Genomic DNA, 10,862 nt, shown 5'->3' with positions numbered 1-10,862 from the left:
GCATAGAGATTACGTGGGGAAAGAGGAAAAGGGTGGAGCCACCTAGCTGCACAAAGTGGAAGAACAAGTTGGAGGTGTGGGACATTCTTAGGCATGGAAATTTCAATGGTTATATGGAAAGGCTCAGAGGAAATAACCTTAAAATTACACACCAGTTCATCAAAACATGGAAGGATGACTCTGTGATGGTCGAGAACTAGCATATGGATGTCACTGAAGAGGTCATTATGGAGGCTACAAGGCTGGATATGGATGGGATAAATTATAGGGAAGGAAAGCTCTCGGATAAGGCTATTGATGAGTTTGTGGAGACTAAACAGGAGAGAAATTGTTTGGAAAAAAATTGGTAACTCATATTATAACTGGGCCTCTATTTCTCATCCTTGACATTTTGTGCTCTTTGTGATTATGGAATACTTGACTCTAGATGCGAGATTCACAAAACTATATGGATATCACTTTATGTTGGAAAATCATTTCCAACATGATGTTAGGATCAATTTCCCTTTTTATCTTCCACAGTCTCTTAGTATTTCTACCCAAGCCATCCAAAATGACTCGAATGGAGAGCATGTTCACCATGCGGATCTCATGGTTTTGATTATGAATTTGTTAAAATCCAAAAAAGTTTTGAAGCCTAGGACATTGAAAGGGGCTGACAAGGATATGAAAGGGAGTATTTAGGAAAAGGGCTATGATTCTGAGATTTAATATGAAGCTGAAGGGGTCTGGTAAGCATGAAAAAGGGCTCTAGTGGTAGCTCAAAAAAGAAGAAAAATATTGTTCACAATGATGATTCTGATCGAGACCATGAATATGAATTTGTGGAGGAAATTATTAGAGACCATTACAATAAGAGGAGTGGAGGCAAAGGAAAGGATAAAGGCTATCAAGATGAGTGGGTTTCTCCTCCTTCTGATGATGAGCCTCTAGCTCAATGGTTGGAGAGGAAAAGGAAATCTTTAAGGCAACAGGAGGGTAGGTATAATACAAAGAAGAATGGTGAATCAAAAAATGAGGATGATAGAGAACAGGGGCATATGTCAGATTTGGGTGATAAAGTTGAAGATGGGCAAGGGTCTTCTAAGGGTTTGTTTGGAAACCCAGATTCTATTCTGAAGGAGATTGGTATCCTCAAGCATCAGATGCAGTTGCTAGGTAAGGAAATGGATGAACTAAGCAGAACTTCTAGAGGGGAGTGAACATTAGGCCAACATATTGACAAGCTCTCGGAGGTTATAGGGAATGCTAAAGAAGTGAAAAATATCATGCATAAGATTCCATTTATTGAAGCAAAACAAAGGGTCATGGATAAGGATATTAGCAGCATTCAGGGGAAGGTGACCAAATTGGAAACTAGGCTAGGTAATATGGATAAACTGGTCAAACAACTAGTGGATAATGTGAGTATTCTCTTAAAGAGGAATGAGCCTAATAAGGGCTAGGATTCCCCTCAGGGGATAGATACTTAGGGACCAAGTAAACTTACTCATGCTCACTCTAAGAAGAATGAGGAAATCAGTAAGAAGGATGAAGTGAAGGTTGCTACTAAAAACACGCAAACTCTAGTGGATTAGGCTGTTGACCTGATAATAACTTCTTAGTTGGTCAATTGTTGTTCCTTTGCTGTGCTTTTGCTATTTTCTCTAGCTCTATCTTGTGTGACCTCTTGATTGTCTTTGTTGGAAGTTTGTCTCATGTTGTTTTTGGATAATTTTCTCTATTGTTCTTTTCTCATGCTTGTCTCTAGACTTCTATTGATGTAAAGGTTTTAGGTCCTTTAAAACCTATTTTTACTTAATCAAAACATTGTTTATAACTACATCTTATTTTGTGTACTTGTTCATTTGTTTCAAATATCATCAGACATAGATTCCTATAACTAAAAAATCCATTACGATAACTATAAGCATGTGTGCTCTAATATGTACCATAATTGTCTCATCATTTATGAATGTGACCTTAACATGATAGGGTATTGAACATTTTGTAGCATTTTGAGTTTCTTAGTGAATTGATCTTTAGTACTAGTATTTTGATTGTATTAGTCATGAAAGATAATGCACCTATACTTACACATGTAAAAACTTGTTACAAAAAAAATGGCAATTCTGATATAGTTTTTATCATATGCACTTCTTCATGCAAAGAAACATATGTAATAATGTCATGCTCATTTCTTAGTATTATGATCTAGGTCACTTAATCTGTATATCATGGTTGATCTATTCATGATGATGATGATCCCTTGGCCCTCTTTCCCTTTCTAATATTTATCAATCTCCTAGATTATAGTTTACCATTTTGAATTAATACCTGACTTGGTCTATGTGGATGCTACCAAATTAGTTTCTTATACTCTATATTTTCCCATTTATATCTATATCTAAAACATTTACTTCACTATAGTTTGTAGATATTTTGGTCATTTTGAAAGAAGTTTTATTGTGTATCATTGATTCTATATACTTCAAAAAAAATGAATTATATATTTTAATAGCATTGTATTTCCTGATCTTCAATATTATTCTCATTACTAAAATACTATAAGTAATACTACAGGATTGAATCTAATCCATTAAAATTTGAAGTACACATAGATGTCCTATTTATTTTTTTTAATCTAATGATGTGACTAGAATATGCACGAAGAATACTTATTTTTTGAGACAGAGTAAAGACCTTTCATTTTTTAGTCTCTTTTGCTTATACCAGTCTTACTAGACATTTAGTGGCTCTCCCCATAGATTGTGATTCAGAAATTTCCTATTGGGTGTAAAGATGTTGAAAATTTTCATCAAATAGTGGTCTTTGTACATTTAAACTATGGGTAAAAAGGTTATTTCGTCTTTAGGCCTCCCTCTCCAATTTTCGCACCATCACACACAATTTTGTGTTGTTCTTGCTATGGTGGCCTATTATTGGAAATTCTATGCTTTTATTTCTGATATGGATACTTTTGGTTCTCCTTGAAGCTCTGGCCTTATCCTATTCATGGTACGCAACTCTCCATTTATAGATCGCCAAGTTCCACTTACAAACTTGGTAGGTAAGCTATAAGACTCATTTTTTGCCTCTAATAAATTTTGTATAACTCCTCTCCTTCGATCACCAAAGCAAGGATTTTCTTCATGGATTTTCCCATTTTACAAGAAAAGGAATATATCACTCTTGAGTGAGTAAAAGATGATTTTTTTTTGGACCCATTTCTAGATCAAAATCTAATCAATAATAATAATTTTTGATAAGTCTAGGCTTAGTTCAACATGTTGTCTTCCTTTTCAATAACTTTTGATTGATCATACAATTATGTCCCGCAAAAGTTTTTTTTGATGGCTTTGTCTATTATATAGTTGGTTGGGGTCCTTCCCAAGTTGTTTGAATAAAAAATATTTTAAATTTCATTTAGCAATCATTTATTTCTACTTTAAAGCTTAATAGTATTTTTTTCACAATAATGATATTCACGATCCTCCCTTAGATAAGTCTTACATAAAATATAACCTAAAGATATATATGCATTCTATCACATGAAACGTTGCTTCTAGTTTAAGTACCCAACATCTATAGTGGCATGTCATGGTAGGAGAACCCATGCCTTCTTCATAAGTTATTTTTGCTTTCATTTTTTAGAGAAGTTATCACCATTCTTGTTCTCTAGTGTCCAACAATTGTTCTTTGCGTTGTCCTCTTTACTCCAATACCAACAACCCATTTCTTAATTTTTTATTTTTATTTTTAGTTGGACTTTTAACTTAACCCTTTGACCCTTTCTCCTTATCTTCTATAAACTCTCCTACTACTATTGATTAGAAACTATCTCATAATGAAATACCTTAATTTTTTATTTTTATGTAATCATTAAGAACATTATTAACATTGTGCAATTTTAGCATATTTTTCTTTCTACAAGATATCAAATTACTTATAGTTCTACAACAATTCCTTCTGGGCTATGAAGTAACCAATGTAACAACATGACAGTCTTGATCACATTATCCTAGATAGTTCTTACTAAATGTAACATATTTTTTAAGATATTGATTTTATTTAGGTGATTTGTGAATGTATTGTCTTCTAATATGTTTAAATCAGATTACTTCTCTATGAGCAATATGTTGTTCAATGTAAATGCCATTTATACAACTTTGATGGAATATCCCATTATTATTTTTTGATTCTTAACCTAAGACATTAAAAAAGAGCATTGTTTGAAAAACAAAAAATATAATGAATCAAGTTCTTATGATCTTGTTTGTATTAAACTAAATATCTAATACTACTATTAACTTTTCAACTTAAAATAGGATGAAAAGTTTATCTAAAATTAAGATGTAACTTCCATATTCCCAATTCTAATTGTAGAAAAATTTAGTTCGAAAAATTCCTCAATCATCTATTTCTGTTGGCCCCTTAATTTCTTTTTCTGTCCAAACAATTAGGTCACTTGTCTTTTAACTCCGATACTAAATGTTATATTTTATACATAAATGAAACACCCAAAATTTATAGAAATATTAAAAATTAAAAGTACCACGTCTCATAAAATTTAGTGATTCGACCAAAACGACTGCATCCCAAAGAAAGTGGGTTTATCAATTTTGTCGATTAACTACAGCAATAGAAAACACTATTAAGAAGTCTAGTATCTCTAAGAGATACGGCGCTAGTAATATAATAAATGAAGTGCCTATCATTAATATATATTTTATGGAGGGCATGTTTAATTCATATGAAGCGCTCAAAATATTTCGACTCCACATACATAGAGACAAGGACTGCACAAAAATTAGGGTTTCATCTCATTTCGTAAGACTTTTAATTCCGGCCTGCAATCGCACAGATAAGAGAGGGAAAACACTCAACACAGAATATACCGTCGACATTTCCTTAGAATGGTCAGTGTTACTAGACCACGCAATTCCTTCTCAAATTTACGCCCTGATCTGCAAAGAAATATGGGCAGACAATTGGACCTTATTCGCTGTGCAGAGGTTCTGTGTTATTTGTGAGGATAGAGCACCGATCCTTTGACGACTTTCTAGCGATGATTCATTAAAAAAATTGCCTGTCAAGCACTTCTGATTACCTTCGTCCGAAACTAACAACCTCTCCACTGATATAACTGTTCAGTTTACCTTACGTAAAGTAAAATTAGACTACTATTATTATATGTAGGTATAAATGATTGTGTGCTTAGGAGATTGTTTAGAGTAATGTTTTTATTGACAGAGAAACGAAATTATACTGGAGAGCCAAATAAGATAAATCATCAACATTAACATAGGAGACGAGAAAGCATATTACATTCGAAGTTCAGTGAAGACGAGGGAAACTGGGGACGAGGAAAACACAGATACAAAGTAAACGGAAGAGGAAGGGAGTTACAATTATTTACAGAGAATCACACTTGGTGGGCTTGAAAGAGAGCGTGTTGTGAGCGTCGTTGTAGAGGATGTGGAAGTTTTGCTGCTGTATGTTGCCGAAGATGGAAGGATTCCCACCACCCAACATCGCCAAGCACAGGAGATCATCAGATACCTGAAGAAAAACGTTGTCCGCTGGAAGCTCGTAATCCGCGCCCCCTTTGAAGTTAAAGACGACGGTTGGCAAGGTGACCTGAGAGGATGATGTCCCGTAACAGAGATCCAACCCAGTAGAAGACCCGTCTACTGGAGTGAGGTCAATGGCGGACTGAATCGCATCCTTCATAGGAGAGTAGGCAGCGTCATCCATAAACGTAATTGTGGTTCCAGAGTCAATTATCATACCTCCACTGCCGTCCGGTTGCAGGTCAAAAGTTCCGGGAGGAATATGTACGGCCTTACCATTGACGGTGATCCCTATAATAGGAATGTACCAGAAAGTGGGAATGACACTGCTCTTAATGAGTGACATAGTCTGGCCTCCGCTCATGGAAGCGCCCTCCCCGAAAAAGAGAGGGCTGGTCTGTGAAGAAGAGTCGGTGATGGACAAGAGACAGTAGGAGAACATGTTCTCTGCTTTGGAACCGAGCTGTGAGATGAGGGAGAGACCACCTCTTCCCAGTCCCACGAGACCACCGCCCTGAGAGAATCCTTGTCCTTCGTTGTCATGCCCGCATCCAAATCCAATGCCTTTAACCTTGGTGCTCCCAATTGACAGTGTCTCCGAAGCAAGGTCACCGCTGGTGAAGGATCCGTCGCCATACTGATACATGAAGGTACAATCTGGACTGCATCCCGTCTGTGTGTTCCCTAAGGCGTCACAAAGAGAATCGCTGCAGGGAATTGTGGAAAATGTGGAGGACTTGGAGGGGTCGAAGATTGGCGTGGGTTGAGAGAAGCAGTCCTCGCAAGGTTTGCACTGAGTCCAAATGAGGTCACTCCCCGTGTCGACAATCGCCTCAAAGCTCACAGAGGGCGTTCCCACTCCAACGCCCATCAGAAATTCTCCATTCCCGACTTGAACCGGCGTCTCAGCGTCTAATTTCCCTATTATCTGCTGCTTTGCAATTGTCTCTAACATCTTCTTTCGTCCCTTACTTCGATCCACAGCCAAGCGCATACGATCAGAAAAACCCAACTCTACTTCTGATCTGCGGGTCATATTCACCCTTACTTTTACATTTTCATCGCTGTTGGACTTCGGCCAAGCACTGAACAGTCTATCTGAAGAGCATGATGTCATTGGAATAGTAAGGCATATCAAGGCCACAAAACCAAACATCTTTGAATACTCCATTTCCTTCCTGATTTCTAAAGCTGGAAATACTTTTCTGCTTTCACGTGCTCGCCTCCGTACTATATATAGATAGAGAGGCGTTTCGTCGAGTTTAAGTAGTTTATTCCGCATTTTAACAGATTCTCACAGATTCACCCTCTTGTTTGAATGTGCTTGATTGGGCCAATTATTTTAATTTTGCTTTCTCTATCTGAGCCTAATATCATCTGAGTCGACACTTCAAATTAGTGTTTCCGTGTACTCAATGGTTGATTAACTGCAGCCGTCCATGCAATCTGTTGGACCATTGAAATTAGCAAAGGAACTGTGGACGAGTAGGGATTAATTTATTTTCTCTTAGTCTCTTTAATAATTTACTAAGATGCTAAAATCTCAATCAACTGTCCCTCAGCATGGAACAATCATATTAAGAGTAAAATAATTTACCGCGACATGAATATGATATTTCTTTCCCATATGTTTTATATATTATATTAAATAAAAGTACTCTAACAAAGTTATAGTCAGCATCATTAAGAAAAATTATATTATTTATAAGATTTTTACAATTTAAATATTATAAAAGTAATAATTTATAATCTAATTATTGCATTAAATAAAATAAATGAAACTATCTTACAATTCCATTACATTATAAAAAAATATGACAAGAGATCTTAAGATTTTCCCTCACATCCATTTGTATAAGAATCACCATTAAATTGTTCAAATTGGATTAATGTAGACTAAATTTCAATAAATAAACTTACATGAAAACTCAAACAAATATGATATCTAATAGTGTCAAGATCAATTTATTTTTTCCTATGATAAAAATATATTTTTTGAGGAACCTGCAACTCTAATAAAGAGTCTTAACAAGATTTGACAGCAGACAATACAAACTGAAATTAGATAGCTGCCCATAGATTAAACATGGCATAGTGACAAAAAAAAAGAAGCAAAATATACTACACAATAGAAAATTAGAAAAAAGGAGTACCAAAAACTAAGCCAAATTCTTTACAGTACTAGTAACCTCTTTCTTTAGCTTATTCACATCAAGCAAACCTTTTTTCTCTCATATATCTTAACGAATCTTTTATGCCTTTATCTTTTAATCTTATCTAGTTCACTTGTTAGTCGTGTTAGTTCCTCTTGGGCTTTATCTTTGTCAATGTTGAGCTTCACAATCAACTTTTCCTACTATTAGTTCTCTAGATGTTATTGACCATAGTATACATACTATCAGCAATGGTTTTAATAACCTTCAATACTTTCTGAAGGGAATCCTTAATATTGTTAAGAAAATTTCCAAACAAAATACTTTTCCTTTATTGTCCTTTTATGAAGACAATCTACAACAAATTTATTTTTCTTCTTAAGTCCACAATTTGTTGTGTTTACAACCCTACTTTTGACTGTTATCAATACCTCTCATTTTAATAACCTCTAATTTTATGCCCATTTCCCTTTGTTTAAGTTTTATGTCCTTGATCTCATGAAATGTTGCTTTGATTAGTCTAAAGAAATCAATAGCCTTATTTGTAGTAATATAGTGGATAACATGAGGGAACTCTTTATCAAGATTGAACTAATGGGAATTGACATAAAAGTTCTGGGGGGCCCTAAGTCTATCCTCTTTATTAGTAATTAGGTAAGAATAATAGGAATGGCTTGAGTTATGAGGAGTCTCCAAAACCTTTTTCCAATAACCACAATGGGGATCATTTCTAGCTAGAGCCTTTTAGTTCCCCATAGAATGAGGACCAACACTTTTCTTCCCTCCAAGATTTTTTTGGCAGAGCTATGAGAAGGGAACATAGATTTTTCATTATCACTCATATTTCCTTTGGAAAACTTGATGAGGACATATGTGTATCCAAATACCCTTCAATTTCCCATTCTAAGTTAGGAAAACAATAATAGTAGCTTTTGATTTGTTATTTGCCTTCTTGTATGTAACATACTCCTCTTTCTCCTTCTTTGCGATCTATTCTTCCTCCTTCATGTAGCTTGTACCAATTACTTCCTTCTCAAAAATAGTAATGCAAGATGTTGGGTATATCAATTATTTTTCCTCTCATTATTTTAGCTAATAAAAATAGTTTTATTAGTTTTTAATTTTTTCTAAATCTCAATAATACTAGTTACATGATAATGGATGTCCTCTTAAAATATTGGATTTCATATTTGAATTATCTTCTTTTAAGATTCATCAATGGCTATCTATTTACTTACACAATTAAAATTAAAATCAAATAATAATTAACAAAGTATAGAACATCAGTGTAATAATGCATAATGAAAAGACTAAAATCATTTATATGGGTCACTGCTAGCTAGATTTCTCAAAATAACTTTGATTTCCTAATGAGCATTGTCTTCATTCATGTACTCCAATAATCCTTATCTTGAACTCAAAGATAGGTCTCAAAACATAATTTGGTTTATTTATTCTTTAAAGGATCTCTTTCCCCCATTTGATCTTATCATCCCACATTATATAAATAGATATTAGAGATATGTACTCAATAAACTATCTATATTTTCTATCTGCTACTTCATGAGATTCATGTATAGTAAAAACATATAAGATTATTTTATTATAGTGTAACCCACCATAAATATCATCTTCATTAAATCTAAACCTTGTTTAATTGTGTCTTATTTTTTCTCTATTTCACCTATAGGATTGTTGTAACATCATGTAATCTATCTTTGTCAGTTCCTTTCTATAACTTTGCACTCAATTCCTTCTTGATATTTTGTTTATATTTTATTGCATCCAAGAATGTTTGAAACTATTCTTTACTTCATAAATCTCAAGCTACCAATCTTGACTTTAGGTAATAAATGAGAGAATTTCCTTAGTGTCATCTTGACAATCTTTTTCTCATGCTCATCTTCCAATCTATTTAATTGATATGTTCTCTCCTTCCATATTTTTGTATATAGATTTCTTTACTCGTGATTGAGTTCACCAAAAGGCCTCCTTAATATTGAAATTTTTTCTCTATTGCTAATGTCATCTTCCTCATCAGTGGTTTCTCATTTCCCTTTCTCTATGGTTGGTCCCACATATATGATCTCTTACGAAGTCCTTGCTACCTATGTACTTGTAAAGATTCTCTCTTGTCTTCCAAAATTTTTCATTTATCTTCCAACTCCTCTCTTGTACTTGTATTTTCACCTTTCCAATAACAACTGGCTTGTCGGTGATCATGGATTCCTCTTTAGTTACTTTCATACTTGAGAGATTTGTTGGTTTATCATCCTATTCCTCATTCATCCCTTCTGATAATATCATCCGCTTGCTCCTCATTTTTTTTTCCCTTCATACTACTTATTTTCTAACATAGGTTTTGCATCTAACTTTGTACCACTCACATTATCACTTTCTATATTTTCTAGGCTTTTATCACCGGTTAATTAAATGTACTCTCTTCTTTCATTTAGATCATGTGTTTTTCATATAGATAGAGATTCATCTACTGTGTTGTTCTTAAGATGAAAAATTATTTTCCACATTCTCAAATTGTCTTTCTCAACACTTCAACCATTCTAGCAATGATCTTAGCTTTCCTATAGTTTATAGAAAATTTCTTTGTATGCTCCAACAATCTATCTATTTGAGTAATAGCTATATCCCGTCATACTAGATGTAATGTTATTTATCTACTTTCCCTTTCCAATTGATCTGCATTGTTAAATTTTAATAGGATTTTGTCATACAATTTTGTTGGAATTTTATCATTCAATTTACTCAAAAAATATGAAAAATTAAGCATTGTATATATCACAACTTCTTCTATAACCACTTTCTCTTATCACTCCATTTACTAGATTTATAGTATGGCATAGGTACAATGCTTGTAGATTTAGTCAATATTTTTTTCTTAAATTGTTGTTTCACTTCTTGTTTTTGGTTATCATACAAGTATTTGTGGTTCCATCTTCTTCCTTTGCATTCCATGTTGAGTTTGTCATGTTGGTGCATTCCTTGTCGAGTTTTTCATGTTGGTTGACTCCTTGTTCTTTTGGATACCTAAGATACTATCTAGACCCTTTTTATCTCCTCTACTTTTATTCTACAACCTATTTCTTCTTCTTGATCTTTTCATATATTAATGGCACATTGATAGACTTCTATCTTTTTC

The 10,862-nt window shown here is 34.0% G+C and overlaps 1 pseudogene across 1 annotated transcript; it reads right to left on the bottom strand.

Moving 5' to 3' along the window:
- Positions 1-5,260: 5,260 nt before the first annotated feature.
- LOC149568585 (aspartic proteinase nepenthesin-1 pseudogene) lies at positions 5,261-6,773 on the bottom strand (annotated as a pseudogene). Its single transcript, XR_016361693.1, has one exon. The product of XR_016361693.1 is annotated as an aspartic proteinase nepenthesin-1 pseudogene (transcript).
- Between the last annotated feature and the right edge of the window lie 4,089 nt (positions 6,774-10,862).

The sequence above is a fragment of the Cupressus sempervirens genome, chromosome 3 (assembly GCF_028749045.1).
Source record: "Cupressus sempervirens isolate cs-2001-9-10 chromosome 3, ASM2874904v1, whole genome shotgun sequence".
Classification (NCBI taxonomy): domain Eukaryota; kingdom Viridiplantae; phylum Streptophyta; class Pinopsida; order Cupressales; family Cupressaceae; genus Cupressus; species Cupressus sempervirens.
This window is presented reverse-complemented; position numbering and strand designations above follow the sequence as displayed.